Below are 23098 nucleotides of genomic sequence, written 5' to 3'. Positions count from 1 at the left end.
TCAAAGTTTGTCTAAGGATGTTCATGATGTTTGCTTATTTCATGACTTTAGAAATGCCTTGTATAGATTAGCTTACATTTTTCTTTGGATTAATCTTTATTTTGATGGAATGCAATAAACTTCTGTTAATTTATTTCCACTGACCCTAAATTTCGTGTTTATCAGGGCTTGAAATTGTTCTTAAAATCCCGTCCTAAAATCTGACCGTTGGCAACATTCATAAGCATTAACAACCGTTTCTAAAATTTTAGACCCAAAATGTGACCGTTGGAACTAGAACGGTTTAAAACCGTTCCTAAAATTCCATTTCTAAAAATTGAAATGGTACCCAAAACGGTTCTGAACCGTTCCTGATGTTCTATGACGCCTCATTTAGGAACGGTATTAAACTGTTCCTGAAGCATTTAGGAACAATTTAAAACCGTTCCTAAATGACAATTTTGGTGCAATGTCACCACAACATGTGCTTGAACACATGACCATTAGAGCTGTACACGAGTCGAGTCGAGCCGAGTATCGCACTACTCGTACTCGGCTCTTAATGCCCGAGTCGTGCTCGTACTTGACTCTACTCGGCCAACGAGCATGGACTCCCTGCTCGTACTCTACTCGCCCGAGTACAAGCCGAGTACGAGTAGATAACGAGTCGAGTCGAGTCCAAGTTTTCGAGGCGAGTTCGAGTACGAGCAGAAATTGGCCAGATTTAAGGCCATCCAAGGTCCATATTTTGGACAAATTTGTGGGCCGTCTAACAGTCCAAAAATTGGACAGATTTAAGGCCATCCTCGCTGTCCAAAATGGACAGATTGTGGGCCTTTCTCATGGCAAAAAATTGGGCAGATTTGAATCACATTAGGCATACAATAATAAAAAGAAAAAGAAAGTATGAATAAGGATTAGGGACTCATACTCTTTGCGGACGAGTAGGGCAGGGACGAGCGTGTAGGGCAAGGACGACGGATGAGTAGGGCAGGGACGAGCGTGCAGGGCAGGGACGACGGACGAGTATCTCCACCCTTTACGTGCAGCGGACCAGCAGTGCAGGGCACCGGACAGGCCACAGGGACGAGAGAGAGAGAGGGAAGAAGAGGGACGGTCGGACAGGGGATAGGGGAGGAGTGAGAGAGTGAGAGAGGGAAGAAGAGGAATGGCCAGCCGGTCACTGGGGGAGAGAGAGGGAGAGGGAGAGAGAGAGAGAGAGAGGGAGGGAGGGAAGGGGGTTTTCATTTTTGAACGGGCGCTGTTTGAAAACGACCTAGACGAGTAGGGTTTTTTTTTAAAGCGAGTTATATATACCGGTACACAAGTCGAGTACGAGTCGAGTACTTCTTAACTCGTACTCTACTCGTTTTCTAAACGAGCCTTATAAACCCGCTCGTACTTGGCTCAAAATCACACGAGTTGAGTACGAGTCGAGTATTCCGAGTCGAGTCGAGCGAGTACTCGAGCCTTAGCCTGCTCGTGTACAGCTCTAATGACCATGTGTTCAAACTCTTATGCATCTAGGTATGTGTAAGATAATTATATATGGATCAATGAGGAATCATTTTATAAACTTTTCTGAAAATAGTGCCAGAATGTACATTTTATATTACTTCGCAGGTTTGTATAATGACAGGGGATTTAGATTTTCCAAATAATGCATACATGCATGTACTTATTTACCGAGTACTTCTCAGGCATGAAATTACTAAATTATCTCTTCTTCTTTTTTCTTTTTTTTTTTTCCTTCAAAATGTCATAAAGTTAAGAATTGTCTATTACTTTTTTTCTTCAAAAAGGCATAAAGTTAAGAATTGTCAAGCCCACATGGTATTATATAAGGATGAACCCATCCAACATATACACCCTTCACTCGAACCAAAAACCTAACTGAATGAAATCATCAGACAAGCTAAGCATGAATTTGAATGTCCGTGGTCATTATATGTTAATTTTTATGGCGCAACTCACCCTTGAATCATTATATGTTAATTTTTATTGTGCAACCCTTCTTTGAGTCGGATTCACTAAAATTTTAAATTGTCTAATTCTCGTGATAGGATTCATCTGTTGGATGGGTTGTATGTCTTGGTTTGACGTCATGGACACCGATTCCCTAATAAAACCATCTTGATGTTTGTGGGAAATCCATCCTGTCCATTTGTTTTGCCAGATCATGGTAGAACGTGGCCCGAAAATGATGCAAAACCAAAACTCAAGTGGGTCACACAACAGGAAAATGTGGTTAAATGCTTACTACTGAAACCTCCTTGGAGTTTACTATGATGTTTATTGACGCAGGGATGAACGTGATGAGGATAACTACTCCGAATCCACGGAGCTTCTCTGAACTCCTCACAGAGGCTTCTCGAATCCACGAAGAAAGAAAGCAGAAAATAGAAATAAATTCTAATAAATTCAAAATTGATTAATTGATGAATAAAAATGAGTTCACAACCCTTTAAATAGGGGAACCAAGCAATGGGAAAGAAATCAGAATCAAACTACAACTCTAACTCCTAGAATCCGCGACTTACTATAAATAGTAAACTTACTATTTATAGACGGTCGTGATGTCTACTAGTGCGCAAGGTTTTCGGCCAAAAATAGTAAGTGTCCTATTTGGCTTCACCAAACCGTTCTCCTAATTATTCTAAGCTCTTTTCACGTTGGGCGCAACTCCTAAAGCCCGACGGATGAAGAGTTATAATCAAACTAAAACTTACTATTTATAGTAAAAACGAAATTAAAATAGGGAAACGATCATCGATCCAGGGGTTTTTCGCAATTTCGGGCTGCGCAACCCAGCATAGCTGGGTTGGTTGGCTTCCGTAGCTCGTTCTACCCCAAAGTCATATATTTTACGTCAGATAACTCATTCCGGATTGCAAGATACGCCTTATTTAAGGTTCGACAGTCTGGATCACTTCTGTCTTCGACCGGGCCTTTTCTGATCCATCTTGGCCATGTAATTGTCCGCGACCTGCTCTACATCAGTCTCCTCCACTTCAAAAGAACTCGTCCTCGAATTCTCGTCATGCTCTGGTTCATGATACTTGGTCAGGTCCGCGACATTGAAAGTTTGTGAGATTGCCATGTCATCTGGAAGATCAACAACATAAGCGTTGTCATTGATCTTTCGGATGATTGGTACCGGTCCAATCTTCTTATTTTTCAACTTGTTATACGTCCCGGTCAGAAATCTCTCTTTGTGCAGATGGACCATAACGCGGTCGCCCACCTTGAACACTTTTTGTCGCTGATGTTTGTCCGCTTGTTCCTTGTACTTCTCGTTCGAGGCATGTAGCTTGGTCTGCACTTCTGCATGGATGCCCATGATCTTATCTGCCATATGTTCTTCTGCAATGCTCGTGCCTGGGTGCTTGGGCAGAGGGACCAAGTCAAGTGTGTGGCGAGGCACTCGTCCGTAGATAATATGGAACAGTGATCTCCTTGTCGAGCGGTTCACCATGTTGTTGAATGCAAACTCTGCTTGAGATAAGGCCAAATCCCACTACTTCGGTTTTTCTCCTGAAATACAGCGAAGGAGGTTTCCCAACATGCGATTCACAACTTCGGTCTGCCCATCAGTTTGTGGGTGGTAAGCACTGCTGAATTGAAGTCGTGTATCGAATCGATTCCATAAAGTCCACCAAAAGTGGCTAATGAACTTCGTGTCATGATCGGAAGTAATGGTCTTGGGGACCCCGTGTAGCTGTACGACCTCCCTGAAAAATAAATTCACCACGTGTGTTGCATCGAGGGTCTTCTTACATGGGATAAAGTGCGCCATCTTGGAGAAATGATCTACCACCACAAACACTGAATCCATGTCGCGTTGTGTTCGTGAGAGACCAAGCACGAAGTCCATTGATAAATCCTCCCAAGAACCATTAGACACAGGTAACGGGGTGTAGAGGCCCGTATTCTGAGATTGCCCCTTGGAGGTCTGACAAACATGGTAACGTTGTACGGCTTTTCCCACATCGCGTACTAATTGCGGCCAGTAATATAGCTCTTCCACGAGAACTCGCGTCTTGTCTCACCCCAGGTGTCCACCAAGGCCACCTCCATGTAGCTCCCGAATAATCTGCTCCCTTAGAGAACTTTGGGGAATGCACAATCGATTCCCTTTGAAGAGAAAATCGTCTTATATATGAAGGTCACTGGGGTGACCTTCTTGGCACTTTATCCAAGAATCTTTGAAGTCCTCATCCTCGGCATATAACTCCTTGAGACAGTCAAAGCCGACCACCTCGTTGCTCATCGTAACAAGTAGTGATGCATGACGGCTAAGTGCATCAGCCACCATGTTCTGCTGCCCTGACTTGTACTTCAGAACGAACGTGAATTCCTGTAAAAATGCAACCCATCTAACATGCACACGATTCACGTTAGTCTGACTATTAATAAACTTTAATGCTTGATGGTCAGTGTATAAAACAAACTCTCTTTGAATCAGATAATGCCGCCAATGTCGCAGCGCCTGAACAACTGCACACAACTCAAGCTCATAAGTCGACCACTTCTTTCGAGCTTCGCTGAGCTTCTCGCTGTAGAAGGCTACCGGCCTGCCTTCCTGTGATAATACTCCTCCAATTCCGACATACGAAGCGTCACACTCAACCTCAAACAATTTGTCGAAATTAGGAAACACCAAAACCGGTGTTGTAGACAAACGATGCTTGATCTCATGAAAGCCCTTATCAGCTTTATCGGTCCACTGGAACGGTCCTTTTTTCATGCAATCTGTTATAGGTGCAACTATGGTGCTAAAATCTCGCACAAATCGATGATAGAAAGTCGCCAACCCGTGAAAACTCCTCACCTCATGAATATTTGTCGGGATCGGCCATTCCCTAATAGCTCGCACCTTTTCATCGTCCACACGAATGCCTGTGGACGTTACAACAAATCCTAGAAACAACAGGCTGTCAGTTAAAAAACTACACTTCTTCAAGTTGAGGTACAACTTGTTAATTTGTAAGACCTGCAGCACCTGCCTGAGATGTTTCCTATGCTCCACCTCATCCTGGCTATATATCAATATGTCATCAAAATATACTACCACAAATCGGCCAGTGAACGGTTTTAGAATTTGATTCATTAAACGCATAAAAGTACTTGGTGCGTTCGATAGGCCGAAGGGCATGACCAGCCACTCATACAACCCTTCCTTGGTCTTGAATGCCGTTTTCCACTCATCACCGGGTCGAATACGAATTTGATGGTACCCGCTCCTTAGATCTAGTTTAGAGAACACCTTAGCCCCTTCTAACATATCGAGCATGTCGTCCAACTGTGGTATTGGGAACCGATATTTGATGGTAATTTTATTAATTGCCCGGCTATCGACACACATGCGCCAGCTTCCATCTTTTTTTGGCATTAATAATGCTGGTACGGCACATGGGCTCATGCTCTCTCTCTTGAGACCCTTACGGATCAATTCCTCCACTTGCCCCTGAAGTATCTCACACTCCTTCGGACTCATCCGATAATGAGGGTGGTTGGGCAGGCTAGCCCCAAGGACAAGGTCTATGTGATGTTGGATGTCCCTTATGGGGGGCAATCCATCAGGTAAATCCTCAGGCCAGACTTCTTTGAATTCATTTAGCAACAATCTTAAACTTGGAGGGATGTTTGAGGGTTCCTCTTCCTCGCCCTTCACCACTATAGCGTATACCTCGCCGGTTTCCTTAGATTCTTTCATAAAATTCCGACTGGTCAAGAGGGAGCTCCCCTCCACTTTAGAGGCTTCAGGGTGGTTCTCTGGTGCCATAGGAGCAAGGATTATTTTTCGACTATCCTTGACGAATACGTAAACATTATCTCGTCCCCGATGGGTCGCATCACGATCCGACTGTCAGGGTCGACCGAGTAATATCGACCACATCACAAAGTATTTGATCTTTATAATTTTTGCCAATTGAAAATGAGATAGTGCATTTTTCAGTTACCTTAGTTTCATTCACCTTTTTTATCCAGCCAATTGAGTACGGGGAAGGATGTTTCATCGTTGGTAGCCGCAACTTGTCCACTATCACTCTTGAGACGATGTTCTCACTACTACCACTGTCTATGATCACATCACTGACCTTTCCATTGACAGTGCACCAAGTATGAAATATATTGTGTCGTTATGGATGCAATTCCTTTCATGGGGCATACAACAATCGCCTCACAACTAGAAATTTGCCACGATCCTCGCCCGTCATTTCATCGTCACCTACTATTTCTTCAGTGATTTGTTCATGTTCATCAAAGCGATGGTCTTCTTCTACGGCCTCATCTTCAGTGCCCCCTTCGTTTATAGTCAAGTGTGCTGCGGGACGTTGAGGACAAGTGTTTGATAAGTAGCCTGGTTGGCCACAGCGGTAACAATTGTTCGACCTTGGCCGAGCATAAGGATTTGGAATCCTACTCGGACTTGCTATTGTAGGTGCTGCACGTTGAGGCCTGGATGAGCCGCTCCCCGTATCACGGTTTGCGGTTGTAGGAAGTTGTGGTACCGGGTCTTTTCCTCGTGGCAACACTGGATCCTGCGTGGGACCCGTCATGGGGGGTCGAGTTGAAGGATATGGACGAGCAGGAGCTCTTACAAGTTGTATTTTTGCCCTACCCGCCAATTGAACTGCTTCATCTACAGTCCTGAATTGTCGGTCGCAACCCACCTATAAATCGTGCCACTTTCTATGACTCAGATTCTAACAGATCGTTTCGTGTAGTCAGCCGTTGGAATTCTACAGTGTAATCTGTGACTGTTCGATTTCCTTGCCTGCAATTTTGATATTGTTGGAATAATATCTGCTCATAATCACTGGAGAGAAATCGAGATCGAAGAAAACGTCTCATCCGTGGCCATGATGAGATGGGCGCCTTGTTCTGGCGAGCTCGTGAGAGTTGTAATTGTTCCCACTATGCAGAAGCACCAGATTTTAATTTAAACGCTACCAATTTTACCCTTTTATGATCTGGCACGTCCATGTAATCAAAATATCTCTCTACTTCGGCTAGCCAATCGAGAAAATCTTCTATATGTAATAAACCGTTAAAACTAGGAAGTTCAGCCTTACCTCGATAGTCTCTTTCAGTACGATCTAGATGATCACCTCCATGGATTGGTCGTCAGGCAAAACCCTCATTAAGGTCCTCGTTGCTAGAACTTGAATCATCTGGTGTAGCCCTACGGTTTGCCATTGGTAGTGCTCTACGAAAATCGAGGTTGTGTCGTACAGCAACCATGGGTGATAGAGCCACCACGGGTGGTGGAGCACTGCCTAAGGCTCGGGGCGGAAGTAGCGCATCCGCAAGACGGTCGAGAGTTGCCTGCAGCCCTTGCATGGTCAACTGACTCTCCCGGTGGAAAGCTTCCATTCTTTCCGAAAGATAACGAATCCCTGGATCACCGTCCACAGGATTTTGATTCATACCTTCGTTGTTTGCCATCGGCCTGAGGGAAATCCTCGCTTTGATACCAATTGACGCAGGGATGAACGTGATGAGGATAACTACTCCAAATCCACGGAGCTTCTCTGGACTCCTCACAGAGACTTCTCGAATCCACAAGGAAAGAAAGCAGAAAATAGAAATAAATTCTAATAAATTCGAAATTGATTAATTGATGAATAAAAATGAGTTCACAACCCTTTAAATAGGGGAACCAAGCAATGGGAAAGAAATCAGAATCAAACTACAACTCAAACTCCTAGAATCCGCGACTTACTATAAATAGTAAACTTACTATTTATAGACGGTCGTGATGTCTACTGGTGCGCAAGGTTTTCGGCCAAAAATAGTAAGTGTCCTATTTGGCTTCACCAAACCATTCTCCTAATTATTCTAAGCTCTTTTCACGTTGGGCGCAACTCCTAAAGCCCGACGAATGAAGAGTTATAATCAAACTAAAACTTACTATTTATAGTAAAAACGAAATTAAAACAGGGAAACAACCGTCGATCCAGGGGTTTTTCGCAATTTCAGACTACGCAACCCGGCATAGCAGGGTTGGTTGGATTCAGTAGCTCGTTCTACCCCAAAATCATATATTTTACGTCAGATAACTCATTCCGGATTGCAAGATACACCCGATTTAAGGTTCGACGGTCTGGATCACTTCTGTAGTCGACCGGGCCTTTTCTGATCCATCTTAGCCATGTAATTGTCCGTGACCCGCTCTACATCATTTATATGCCATCCATACCATTCATAAGGTCATTCTTAATGGGATGAACTGAAAACACAAAAATTAGCCTAATCCGAAACTTTTATGGGCCTATGAATGTTTCACCACCGTTCAATACTTAACTGTGTGGCCCAATTGAGTTTTGAATTTGCGTCATTTTTGGCCCATGTCCTATGTTTTGGAAAAATGAATTGACAAGGTTGATTTCCCACAAACATCACGGTGGGCCCCACCTAGCTACCCGTAATGGGAAGTTCCTAGGAAAGGCTTTTTCAGGCAATCTGCATCCAGATGTCATATGAGTACAAGTGGGCCCACAATCCCAATTTAACACTTTCATTTCAAAAAATAAATAAATAAAATGAGGGGAATTTCATACTCCACGATGTGTGTGTGAGTGTGTGTGTCTGTGTGTGTGTGTATCACACACACACACACACACACACACACACACACACACACACACACACACCTCATGAAACTTCCCATGAGGTCAAGCTGCGTGGGCCCCACCATGATGTGTGTTGAACATCAACACCATGCATTTGATGAGTCCCATTTAGGTTATGAAATATCCTAAAAATCAGCTCTATACAGAACTCAGGTGGGCCATAGATCTAAACCCATGTGAAGACATGACTACAATATATAAAAGCGCTTGGTGGGGCCCACTTGAGTTTTGGATGCAGCTGAAACTTCGTCTGACCCGTCAGCGAAGTGGGAAATACATAATGGATGGGCTGGATTTGTGAACCACGTTTTGATGGGCCCGATAAATAATTATGAATGTTTTAATGGTAAGGTAACCCCTCTCAACTGTTATATGTGATGTGGCCCACCTAAGTCATGGATTGACTTGAATTTTAAGCACGTGGACCATCATGGAATCGTGCATCTGACTGATGGGGTAGATGTATGACAGACATCCATTTCCCTATATATATATATATATATATAGTCATGCTCACCTGCGCACCTACGCACGTGCGCACCTTTGCACACGTGTCATGGGTGTCTAATCTGAACGGTCCATGTGATGTGGAATCCCATGAAACCCCATGGGACAAATTTTCACCCTGATCTAAAATTCTGGTGGGCCATAGCAAACGAGAAATGCAAATCATGGGAGGAAACTGTTTTCATTTTTCATGGCCCATCAAAGTTTTAGATCAAAGTAAAACTTGGGCCTGGGGGGTTTCACGAGGTGTTGCTTCACATGAACGGTTCAGATTTTGGATCCACATCACGTATGATGGGTTCTCAAAAAAGTTCACACCAGTTCCGTACAAACTGGTGCGCAGGTGAGCATTTCCGTGTGTGTGTGTGTGTCTAAATATATATAGGTTTATTGCACGCTGGAGGTCCTCTTTCTTCTACTTAATTTCTTACCTAACTCATTCTCACCTTGACCCTACGTCCCTACCTCCCTAACCCAAATCCGACTCCCTTTGTCGGGTCCTTGTTTGTATAAGCAGGACCCATGGCTTGGTGATCCAAATAGTTGAATTGAAGATCTCTGCGTGGAGGGATCGGGTACTTTAGTTTGTATGAGTAGGACCCATGGCTTGGTGATCCAAACTGTGAATTGAAGATCTCTGCGTGGAGGGACGGTTCCATACAAATTCCGCCGATTGACTACCATACCCATGTTATCACATAATTCTCTCTGTTGTTGCTTTTAGAGAGTGTGGGGGCATGGACGAAGCAACCGACGGTGGGAAAGCCCCTACAAAAAGACGATCAAGAAGAGAATACAATAGTGGCCCACATCAATAAAAGGAAATAATTAATCAATGCAAAGGAGCTTCCGATCTGGGAGATTACACCGCATGGTACATCTACTTTGGAACCCATCAAATCTACTATCACTACAAAATGGGGCCTACTTGTACAAATCAAGAATACTCTGGCTCAGGGATCATATGATACCTGTTTTAGAGAATGTTAAGGGAAAAGGAAAGTTTTCCTTTTATTCAATGTTTTCTGCAATTTAAATACGAAAAAACTATAAATTCTATAAATTGATAAGTACCATTAGCTCTCAGGTATGAGATACGAGATGATTGTTGTCCAGTAAATGTGAGACTTTCACTTGTCAAAGAAACTTTTAATTCTCCAAATTGGAAATAAACATTACTTTTTCAGGAGGACACCTTTCATTCCGACATGGATTGGTTGCGACCCCTGATTGAAGGAAGTTCTTGTGGTTGGAAGTTACGTGGGGTCCACTGCGATGTCTGTGAGAAATCAACGGGAAGATCCGAACCTTAAGTAGGCCACATGACAAGAAATAATAGAAATAGAATGCCACCATTGGAACATTCACTGTCATAAAAGTTTTGAATCAAGATAATACTTTTGTGTTTTCAATTCATCCCATTGGGAATGATCTTACAAACAGTTTAGATGGCATATAAACATCATAATAGACCTTAGAAAGCTTTCAACGATAAGCATTTCCCTCCCCGCCTTTAACTTTAATGTTGTAGAGCACACTCGAGTTTTCCATCAGCCTCATTTTTGGGCTCATGACCTAACATGTGCTGGAAAAACAAATAAATGAGGGTGGATTTCTCACAAAAATCAAGGTGGGCCCCACGTAGCTTTGGACAGCAGGAAGTTCCGACCGTAGGCCAGCAGACAATCTGCGTCTCTTTCATTCCACATATCCAGCCAATTGACTACTTACAAAAATGTCACTCAAATTCTTTTTTATAAGTAATATCCCTGGAGAAAGCTAAGGGGACCCATAATGCGGCCCTTCAAGAGGGACCCAAAGGAACCGAGGGACATCAATTCACAAACCAAAACTAAATGGCAGAACTCATCCACGGATTGACTGTCCAAATCTACCGGAAAAGAAACAGGCATCTTTTTTAAAAGCAAGCACACTGTCTTTATACCAATCAATCACATGGCCACAGTAAACTCTCTATTTAAAATAAAAATAAAAACAAAAAGAGGCCCTTAGCCTTTAATGAAGTTAGAAACAAAGAAGCAAAGAGAAAACACAATAAGAGGACGAGCAGTATACCTACTCAACCACCTGGAATAATTTCCTTACTTTTCAATTTGCTTGATCATCACAGCTGTCCCCGGCCCAAACGAATCCAACGTGGCACTCTTTCTACGACAAAAACTACGAAACTTTGGCTTTTTGTCTTTCATGCGAGATATATATATATATATATATATATATATATATATATATATATATATATATATAGGGTCGGGCGAGATATTGCAAATGCATTGCAAGATGGGGAGTGGCCGATTCACTCAAGGAAGCTCCCAACCTTTTCCTTTTAAGGCTTTCAGAGGAAATCAACAAAGAGATTCTGCCGGTTGCTTAATCATGAAACTAAGGTAGGGACACTGGTTACCGAACAAGAAAGCGTCATTTAGGCTGGCTAATCTCCACTTCTGGCATCGGGCGGGTGGAAGCGGCGGGAGCACCCTGAAGAAAGCGGCTTTTTGGATGAAATGAAACTCATTGTTACCCGGCAGATACTCGTACCAGATTGAATGGTGGAATCAGTCACACCGACCATTCAAGGCAGACCATAAGCCCTTAAATAAAAAAGGGCTAGGAAAGAGAACGCAAGAATCTTCTTTTGTTGTTCCTTAAATAGAAAAGGGGAAGGAAGCGTCAAGCGAATATCTTCCGACTCAGCTATGACGGAGAGATAGGAATCGACTCAATTTCAATAGTCATTTGTTTGTGCGCCCGCCAATCCATGAATGAATTCCTCTACGATAGACTCAACTACTCGACTCAATCACAAATGTGTATATATATATATATATATATATATATATATATATATATATATATATATATATATATATATATATAATGTGACACCCCATGAGACTTTATGGGCCCAAGTTTTAACCTGATTCAAAAATCTAGTGGATCATAGCAAAGAGAAATGAAAATCAAGGGAGGAAATTGTTTCCTTTTGTCATGGCTCACCAAAGTTTTGTATCAGGCTGAAAGTTGGGCTAGTGAGGTTTTAAGGGGTGCCACATCACGTGGATCATTCAGATTCTGTACCCATGACACGTGTGTAAAGGTGCACAAGTAAGCATTCATATTTATCTATATATATATATATATGGAAATGGTATTATGAGGTCCACCTCATGGGAACTTCCCATGAGGTCGAGCTGTGTGGGCTCCATCTTGATGTGTATCGAACATATACCCCATCAGTCATATGCATCATTCCATTGTGGTCCACAGGCTTAAAATTCAAGTCAATCCATGACTTAGGTGGGCCACACCACATACAATAGTTGAGAAGGGTTACCCTACCATTAAAACATTCATAATTACTTACTGTGCCCACCGATATGTGGTTCACAAATCCAGCCCATCCATTGTGTGTTTCCCACTTGGCTTACGAGTCAGACCAAGTTTCAGTCGCATCCAAAACTCAAATGAGCACCACCAAATGCTTTTATATGTTGATTTTATATGTTCTAGTCATGTCTTCACATGGGTTTAGACACACACACACACATGTGTGTGTGTGTATGGGAAAAGGCTTTACACGGTCGAGCTCATGGGAACTCCCCATGAGGTTGAGCTGTGTGGGCCCCACTATGATTTATGTTAAACATCAACACTGTGCATTTGATGGGTCCCCTTTAAATGGTGGGATATCCCAAAACTCAACTGTATACGGAACTCAGGTGGGCCATAATATCTAAAATCATGTGAAGATATGCCTAAAACATATAAAAACACTTGGTGGGGCCCACCTGAAATTTGAATGCGTCTGAAACTTGGTTGGCCCCTCATCCAAGTGGGACACACATGATGGATGGGTTGGATTTGTGAACTACAACTCAGTTGGCCCAGAAAATGATTATGAATATTTTAATGGAGTGTAACCCCTCTCAACTTTTGTATGTGGTGTGGCCCACAAAAGTCACGGATTGACTTGATTTTTAAGCCCTAGGCCCAATATGGAATGGTGCATCTGACTGATGGGGTAGATGTTCGACATAAATCATGGTGGGGCCCACACAGCTCGACCTCATGGGGAGTTCTCTTGAGCTCGACCGTATAGAACATTTTCCCTGTATATATGGAAATGGTTCTATGCGGTGGTAACTTCCCATGAGATCGAGTTGTGTAGGCCCCACCATGATGTGTGTCAAACATCAACACTGTGCATTTGATGGGTCTCATTTAAATTATGGCATATTCCATAAATTGGGTCTCCTTTAAATTATGGGATATCTCATAAATCAACCGTATACAGAACTCAGGTGAGCCATACCATCTAAAATCATGTGAAGACATGCCTAAAAACATATAAAAGCACTTGGTGGGGCCCACTTAAAAATTCGGATGCATATGAAACTTGGTCTAACCCTTCATCCAAGTGGGACACACATAATGGATGGGCTAGATTTGTGAACCACATCTCGGTGGGCCCAACAAATGATTATGAATGTTTTAATGGGAGGGTATCCCTTCTTAACTTTTATATGTATTGTGGCTTACACAAGCCATGAATTGACTTGATTTTTAAGCCCTCGGTTCATCGTGGAATGGTGCACTAATAAGGTAGATGTTCGACACGCATCGCAGTGGGCCCCACATAGCTCGACCTCATGAGAAGTTCTCATGAGGTCATATATATATATATAAGCATGTGTGCATAGAACTCGAATTAAATCGTCCATGAAGTGCAGTCCATTAGATATTAGCCTATGGGGCTCACTTGCGAGTGGCCACTAATAGGTGGGCCCACATGAGTTTCGGTCCGTAATTTGTTCACAACCCCAAGTGTAGGGTCGTGATGTAGTAATAATTTTGATGAGACCGAGGTCGAATCCACAGGGACTAATCTTGCATGTATTCTGAAAATAAGTAGAAGTAGAACTAGTAGAAGATCTAAATCTAAATATGAAATATAAGGAAGTAATTGTGAAGGATATTTCAATAATCAAAAGGGAACTAGGGTGCCAAAGATCCACTTGTTGCAATTAAAATGCTACCTTGCTTGATTCAGGAATTCTAACTAAAATTAGAGTCATATGTTATCCAGTTGGATAAAGAGATAGTCAAATCTCTGAACTTCTCATTGATCTAGCCTTAATGGAGGAGAATTGTGAAGATTTGTAAGGGATTCCATCACCCAACCATGCCCAGGAGACAATGGCAAACAACAGCATTTACCGATCCCATAATCTCAAGTAAGAAAAAAAGATACTCAAAGCTATCGTAGATCTACTAGAATTTGAGTCACAATAAACTATTAAAAACTAAAAATATACCTTAAAATCAACTAGAAATCAAAGAGGTTCAAGAATAACAAGAATCAAAACAAGATAAATATCCTAAAAACGCTACAAGCTTCACCTCTTAGGCCTAGCTAAGAGGGCTAGCCAACCATAGACATGATTGGATCAGGAATCCTCAAAGAAAGCATTAAAAAACTAGGAAAGAAAGGAAGAACTCTTAGGAGATGGCTCCACCCTTTTTCTCTGCTTCTCCAAACCCTAGATATCCCTAGAAGTCTTTAGGAATTTATAGCCTTGTCCACATAGATTCGCAAAACCGCCTCAAATTTATGCAGTTCACGTAACTTTGCGTAACTCCTTCGATGTCATCAAAGGTAACTTAAATCTGGGAGTTGCGCCTTTTCGCACTACGTAATGCCTTTCGCACTGTGTAACTTTTCATGTCATCGAACTTGCCTTCGACGTCATCAAACTTCCTTTGATGTCATCGAGCTACCTTCGATGAATCGAGAATGTGTCCATAATAATATTAAAGACATTATTTCAAATTCCTTTCCTCACATCACTTCAGCACAATTTTCAGATTTTCCAAACATTCGCTAAAGGATAGACCAAAGACAAAGAAGTCATCCATGAAGACCTCTAAATATTACCACACTATGTCAGAGAAAATACTCAACATGCATCGCTGAAAAGTGGCGGGGGTATTACACAGTCTGACTGACATCCTTCTATAAGCAAAGGTGTCATAGGGACATGTGAACATTGTCTTTTGTTGATCTTCAAGGGCTATCTCTATCTGATTGTATCCTGAATACTTATTAAGGAAACAGTAGTAAGAGTGAATAGATAGCCTTTCCAAAATTTGATCAATGAAGGGCAAAAGAAAGTGGTCCTTCCTCGTGACAGTATTCAACTTCTTATAGTCAATGTATATTCTCCAACCAGTAGTAACTCTAGTTATCACAAGTTCATTGTTGGCATTAGTTACAATGGTGATTATAGACTTCTTAGGAACCATCTGAGTTGGACTCATCTATTGGCTATTGGATATGGGGTATATAATACCCACATCCAATAACTTAAGTACCTCGGCCTTAACCACTTCCTTCATGTTTGGATTTAGTCTACATTGTGGTTGCTAGGAGGTCTTTGCATTATCCTCAAGATGAATACAGTGAGTACAAATCAAAGGGTCAATTCCCTTGGGGTCTGCAATCGACCATCCAAGAACTCCTTTGTGCTCAATGAGAGTATAAATAAGCATACTCTCCTGTTCTTGCTCAAGGTGGGAAGAGATCACCACTGGGTATGTCTCATCTTGACTTGAATAGACATATTTTAAATTAAAGGGTAAAGGTTTTAGGTTAAGCTTCAGCGTTTTGAGGCTAGACGGTTGAGGCATTATATCAGTTTGAGGCAACTTTTCAAATTGTAGCCTCCACCGGTTATGTCATGCCCCAAACTCGAAAACTGGACCACAGAATTCTCGATCGCCGAATCCGACGCTGACAGCATCCATGGTACCCCGTTATCGGCTCTAGTATCCATATACCAGGTTCCGATCCTGGGATGCCACAAGGAGGATTTCGACATAAGTTCATTTTCACAATAAGCATAATCCACGAACAATAACAAGAACGCAATCACAAAATCCACTATAATCAAAATCTTTAAAGGTATAATGCATGTAAAGGAAAATGCAATAGATAACAAAAGGCTCTGGAAGCTCGACTACACACACCCTACTCCTGCTCAACTATGGCCTAGTATCACCTGCACGCATGAATCGTGCATAAGCTTATAGAAAGCTTAGAGGGTGGTGAAAGTGCGTGCGCAAGGTAAGAATGCAAGTATGCAACATCAGAGTAATGTGGATACATGTTAGTAAGTCCATGAATGCTATCAACCGTACCAAGGCTATGCGATATAAGGCATGAATGCTATCGGCCACACCAAGGCCATGCGATTGAATGTAAGGCCTACATAACCAATGTCATATGCGAGATGCGACTCAAACATACCAATCCAACTCATCTCTGGAGCATCATATATCAGTACAGTTCTCTCTAGATAATCACCAGGGTCTAGTACACTACACTGATTGCCACCCCACACTAGACGCACAACCATGCAAGTGAAAGAGACCTCACTACCTGCTAGTCTGCTAATATCTACCTCGCACATCAGGTAGTGAGGTCTCTTCCGCTTGCATGGTTGTGTCCAGTGTGGGGCAGTAATCTGGTGTATAGTATAATAAACCCTGGTGATTATCCAGAGGGAACCGTACTGATATATGATGTTCCAGAGATGAGCTAGATTGTTATGTTTGAGCTGCATCTCGCATATAACATTGGCTGTGTAAGCCTTGCATCACATCGTATGGCCTTAGTGTGGCCGATAGCATTCATGCCTTATATCGCATAGCCTTGGTACGGCTGATGGCATTCATGGACTCACTAGCATGTTTCCGCATTACTCTAATGCTGCATACTTGCATTCCTAATTTGCGCACACACTTTCACCACCCTCTAAGCTTTCTATAAGCTTATGCACGATTGATGCGTGTAAGTGACGCTAGGCCGTAGCTGAGCATGAGCAGGAGTGTGTGTAGTCGAGCTTCCAGAGCCTTTTGTTATCTATTGTATTTCCCTTTATGTGCATTGTACTTTTAAAGATTTTGATTATAGTGAATTTTGTGATGGTCTTCTTGTTATTGTTCGTGGGTTATACTTATTATGAAATGAACTTATATTGAAATCCTCCTTGTGGCATCCTAGGATTGGAACCTGGTATATGGGTACCAGGAGCCGAGAACGGGGTACTACGAAAGCTGTCAGCACTGAATTTGGAGATCAGAAATTCTGTGAGCCCGGTTTCTGAGTTTGGGGCGTGACGGGTTAACTTCAAGTAGTGACGTAGTATCAAGCATGACATCCATCTCCCTAATCATATCATCATCCAAATTGGGGGAGTATGCCAAGCACATCTATAAAGGGTCAAATGATAAGGTCATCAGAGCTCTATCTTTCACGAAAGAGTCTATCATGTTAATGTCGTGGGCCTTGTCATCATCTTCTTCCTGTCTGCTCATGTTGAAAAAGATATTGAGCTCCAACGTCATATTTCCGAAAACAATAAATTCATGACCCCATTCCTACAATTGATGATAGTGTTTGATGTAGCAAGGAATGGGCGGCCAAGTATAAAAGGAATTTAAGTGCTCATATCTGCAATAGGTTGAGTATTCATGACAATAAAATCTTCTGGATAGTAAATTTGTCAATTTTTTTCCACTCCTTAAGAGTGGTGATAGACTTGGCTTGCTACATTGGATTTGAAGAGCTTAGTTCACTAACTCTGTATTGTGGTTTAGGATTGAGGATAGGTTGTATAAGGCCCCTATCCTAGACCATATTGTTTTGTAGGCTTCCGCAGTCCCCCTGGTTAAATTTCGGCAACCCGTGATTTGTTACAGACATTTGCGCGCGATCCTAAATCATGTCTCGTATATCACAGTCGGCCCAACCCCAAGACTTGTACCATTGCGACCGCACCATCGCCACGGTTCCGACACTGCATCTCATGCATTGAGGCGTTACCCGGGCCAGAAGATGTGGGCTCGCATTCAGTTCGAGTAAAATGCCGCGCGTTGCAATCCCAAGAGAAATATCCCATCATTCACCTCTCATGTCAAGTACAAAACTCCATCCCTAAGCAACCCATCCGTCACATGTCAAAGTACACATCACCCATCACTCACCTTTTCACCCATCACCCTTTTACATCACTCACACCCATCTCTCTCTCTCTCATAGCTCTCTCTCGTTTCCTCCCAAGCAACCCACGTCCAAGCAAGCTCCATGAGAGAGCTTTGTGTGGCCCACTTCCTATCTCCTATCCCCACCCTCCAAAGCCAATCTCAACTGTTGAAGTTCGTCCCTTGGAGCTTAAGGATGCGTTGATGGAAGAAGAAGTCCAAGAAGATCAAAGGTGGGTGATTTACCGGTGATTTTTTATTTTAGGGCCCACATATGGTGGGACCCATCTTGATGTATGCATTGTATTGAGGGGCCCATAGTGGCGGGGCCCCTCCTCCATCCGTTTTCCCTCTCTCTCTAGATGTGTGGCCCACCAGATGTTGAATGAGTTTATCCATACCGTCCACTACATGGGACGGTGGGCCCTGATGTGGTGGTCATTCGTGTGGGACGTGGCCCACCTTGATGTGAGATCCACACCGTCTAGCAAATCTGGATGGTGAGACCCACCTGAGATGTGGATTTCATCCATGTCGTGCAGCTACGCTGCTGCAGTAGCAGCAGTTGCTGCTGACGTCAGCAACATGTGGGACCCACCTCTTTGGTGTGAGATCCACACGATCCACTGCCGAGAGGACCACCGTGATATATGGTTTGATCCACACCATCCCTGTTTGGGATGGTGGATCTCCACCATGATGTATGCATATATTCACACCTCCCGTCCATTTCTTTGGGACGTGGGGCCTCCTCACATGTGTGACTCGTGTGAGGGTGGAGCCCACCCATATGTATGTACTTTTATCCAGCACCGTCCACCTGGACGGTGCATGTGAAGACCCCACCATGGTGTATGTGCCTTACACTCAACCGTCTATTCACGGCCCACCTTGATGTATTGACATCACCTAGTTATGTGGGCCACGCCATATTATATTTGTTCCATCCACACCGTCCAGATGATCTGGACGATGCTGGAGTAATTAGATGGTGCATAGCTGCGACCATGATGTATGTGGATAATCCACACTGTCCGTCAGCAAGTGTTCATGCTCTGGACGTTGCCGCTTTAAAGAATTATATATAAATATAAATATATATATATATAAATACATATATTTGGTATGTATATATATTATAATATTATATTATATTATGATATATAATATGATATAATATTATATTAATATATATATGGTATGTATATATATATATTATAATATTAATATATTTGTACGTGTGGGCCCCATGTGGGACCCACCTTGGTATATATATTTTATACCCATCGTCCATCCATCTGTTTTGGACGGTGGACCTTTCTTTTGATGCATGTGTTATATATACACTCTGTCCATCATTTCTGGATGCGTGGGGCCATCCGACACATGTGACACGTGTGGGGTGGGACCCACCTTAATGTAAGTGTTTTATATCCATTATCCGTACTTGGATGGTGGTAGGTGGGCCTACCCACTGATGTATGCATTATATTCCACGCCGATTGTTGAGGTCAATTCTGATTTCGATTATCGAGGTCGATTATCAAGGCTGATTCCGATTGTCGAGGCCGATTCTAATTCCGATTGTCAAGGCCGATTATCGAGGCTGATTCCGATTGTCGAGGCTGATTGTTGAGGCCGATTCTGATTCCGATTGTCGAGGTCGATTCCAATTCTGATTGTCGATACCAATTATGATTGTCGATTCCGATTCCGATTCCGATTGTCGAAGCCGATTATTGAGGCCGATTCCGATTGTCGAGGCCGATTCCGATTGTCGAGGCCGAGTATCGAAGCCGATTCCGATTGTCGAGGCTGTGTCGAGGCCGATTTCGAGTGTCGATTCCAATTGTTGATGCCAATTTCATTTGTCGAGGCCGATTTCGTTTGTTAAGGCCGATTTCAATTGCCGAGGCCGATTATCGAGACCTATGTGATGTATGTGCAACCCGTAGTTAAGGCCCATTGTAATGTGCATTCGGCCTGTGTAATGTATATGTGGCCTGTATTTGAGGCCCATTGTGATGTGTATTCAACCCGTGTTTAAGGCCCAATGTGATGTATATGAGGCCTATGTGATGAGGCCCATTGTGATGCATTTGAGGGGCAGGCGATGAAGCCCATTATGATGTATGTTAGGCCCATGTGAAAGGCCCATCGTGATGTGTATTAAGCTTTTGAGTGAGGCCCATGGTGTTGTATATCAGGCCCTTTGTGAGGCCATGGGTCCACTATATGTTTGACCCTATGTGGGCCACCCCTTGGGAGCAATGTTGGTTAAATGTCCACATTATCAAGGCCGAATGCCGATGCCAATTATTGAGGCTGGTTATTAATACTGATTATGAGTATGTGATAGCATAACATCATAATACATGCCCATACGCATCATCTGCATGTTTGTTATGAGATATGATTGACCATTGCATATGCCATAGGGCAGGTTGTTCATGAGACTCCCTGATAAGCGCAGTTACCCCACATGAGCGCATGGCATGCGTGGGATTGATGCATGATTGGACTGTGTGACTCATGCATCTCGCATTTATGTGACATGATCACCGTACGCCCTAGGGACATAAAGGCCATAGCCTCCACATGTATTTCGTGGATGGCCAGATGGGACACTAGAAATTTGTTCTACATGGAGTGTTATAGATATCTCTGGGTGAAAGTCCCTAAACCCTCTTGGTTTTAGCAGTTGCTCCAACATCTAGACCAAGTGGATGTATGAGCGCATGAGGGCCATATACCATTAGGCCACGTCTCCCACTGTGTCATGGTCGGTTGGAAGGGGGTACGGCCTTACCTACCCAAGAGGATGGGGCAATGCTAGGCTGAGTCTAACCAGCTCGAGGAATGGGTCCGCTATTGATGAGTCGGGCCCAATATTGGCAGGCAGATAGTGAGGTCTCTTCCACTCACCTTGTTGCGCGTGATGGGGCGGCAAATCTAGTTTGGAGTGTAATAGACCCCTGTGATTTCCTAGAGAGGAACCGTACTGATATGTGGACTTATTGAGTAGGAGTTGCATACACATGCATTCATTTCATTCACTATCCACTCGGGCTGGTGGTGCGCAACTAATTGTTGTGTACCTTCACATGGCCAGGATTTCAGTTGGGCATACGACTAACCTAAGATCAGGAGTTTACCACATTGAGTCTGACTATCTAAATTTAGATATGGGACTGGTTTGGATAGAAGTCCCTTGTGGTAGACCCCGTAGCTTGCGATATTACGTACTATAATCCCGACTCACATTCTAGCGTAGTCATTTCATTCGCATCGCATATTGCATTACATCCTCAGCACATAGTCTGGATAAGGCTGATAGTATTTATGGACCTATCAGTATGTTTTTCGCATTATTATGATATTATATGACTTATGGGCTTGTCAGTATTTTCGCTTACTCTAATTACTCTGATATTGTTTACTTGCTTTCTATAAGCTTATGCACGATAGATGCGTGCAGGTGGCGTTAAGTTGCAGCGGCATTGGGCTTGGAGCATGCAGCGGACCTCTAGAGCTTTGATTTTTTGATATATGTATTTCCCTTTCAGCATTGTATTCAAATGATTATTTTAGTAGATATGTGATGATGATGTTGCCTTTGTGATTTGGGTAAACTTGTGGTTATGCTTCTTACGAGATAAATGTACATTAGAAAATCCTCCTTGTATGATCCAAGGACCAGAATCTGGCATATGGGCACTGGGAGCCTAGAATGGGGTACTACGAAGGCTGTCGGCACCGGATTCGGTGATCGGGATTCCTGTGTGTCCGATCTCCAGGTTTGGGGCATGACAGGTTGAGTTGGAAGGATCCCTTTCTCCATAATTGTAATACGCGAGTCTATTTTTTGTATAGCCTTAGTAAGTTATTGTAAGGCTTGGAGTGTACTTTGCTGGATAAACTCTTAAGTTTGTGTGGGATTTTGAACCAATTCCTCTTGAGGTTTCCCTTTATTCAAAAATTGATTAGGGATTCCTTGAGGAGTAGTATTTTGTCCATTCCTCCAACTGAAGTTTAGATTATTTCTCCAACTTGAACTGTATGTGTTTGAAGTGAGTCCTTTGAAAGGCCTTTGGTAGTTGTTTACGGCATTCGATTACTCGTTCAATATTTCTTGAAAAGTAGGTATTGTTGGACAATTCTCAGATGCATGATTGTTATAAGCAAAAATATTGCAGACAACTTCCTTAGCCTTATCCTTCATAAATTCCATGGCCTTGAGTTTCCTTGTGAGACTGGCCACTTTAGCATTTATATCATCTTTCTCTTTCAAAAGATATATTCTGCCCTTCTCCTTTGATTGAGTAGGCTTAGAAGTGGTGTTAGGTTTTGGGGAGATGTCCCATGATTATGTGTTTTCAGCAAGCTTGTCAAAATAATCCTACACATCATCGATATCTTTGTTTATGAATTCTCCATTGCACATTGTCTCAACCATTTGGTGCATGGAAGAGTTAGCCCATTGTAGAAGAAACTTGTTATGCGCAACGTTTCAAAACCGTGTTGGGGGCATGAACTGACAAGATCCTTAAACCGCTCCCAACATTGGAAGAATATTGTTTCATCTTCCTTTTGGGCAAAGTTCATGATTGACTTTCTGAGGGTGTTCGTTTTATGATATGGGAAAATTTTCTTAATGAACTCCCTTGTCATGTCATTCCATTTGCCAATCGATCGTGGACGTAGTTAGTGCAACCACGTCTTAGCCTTTTCTTTTTAGGAGAAGGGAAAAAGCTTCAACCTGATCGTGTTCTCAGACACGTTGGGAAAGTATAAGTGGCTATGATCCCATCAAACTCTTTCATGTGTAGATATGAACTTTTAGATTCAAGTCCATGGAACTTTTGAAGGAGTTGGATCACCCCTGGCTTAATATCCATATTCCCTATATT

General features: G+C 42.8%; 1 non-coding gene across 1 annotated transcript; it reads left to right on the top strand.

Moving 5' to 3' along the window:
- Nucleotides 1-22701: 22701 nt before the first annotated feature.
- LOC131219801 (small nucleolar RNA R71) lies at nucleotides 22702-22811 on the top strand. Its single transcript, XR_009158445.1, has one exon. It is a non-coding gene; the product is annotated as a small nucleolar RNA R71 (small nucleolar RNA).
- Nucleotides 22812-23098: the final 287 nt, after the last annotated feature.

Source organism: Magnolia sinica, chromosome 11, assembly GCF_029962835.1.
Source record: "Magnolia sinica isolate HGM2019 chromosome 11, MsV1, whole genome shotgun sequence".
Classification (NCBI taxonomy): Eukaryota; Viridiplantae; Streptophyta; class Magnoliopsida; order Magnoliales; family Magnoliaceae; genus Magnolia; species Magnolia sinica.
The sequence above is the reverse complement of the archived record's forward strand: the minus strand, read 5'-3'. Positions and strand labels throughout refer to the sequence as shown.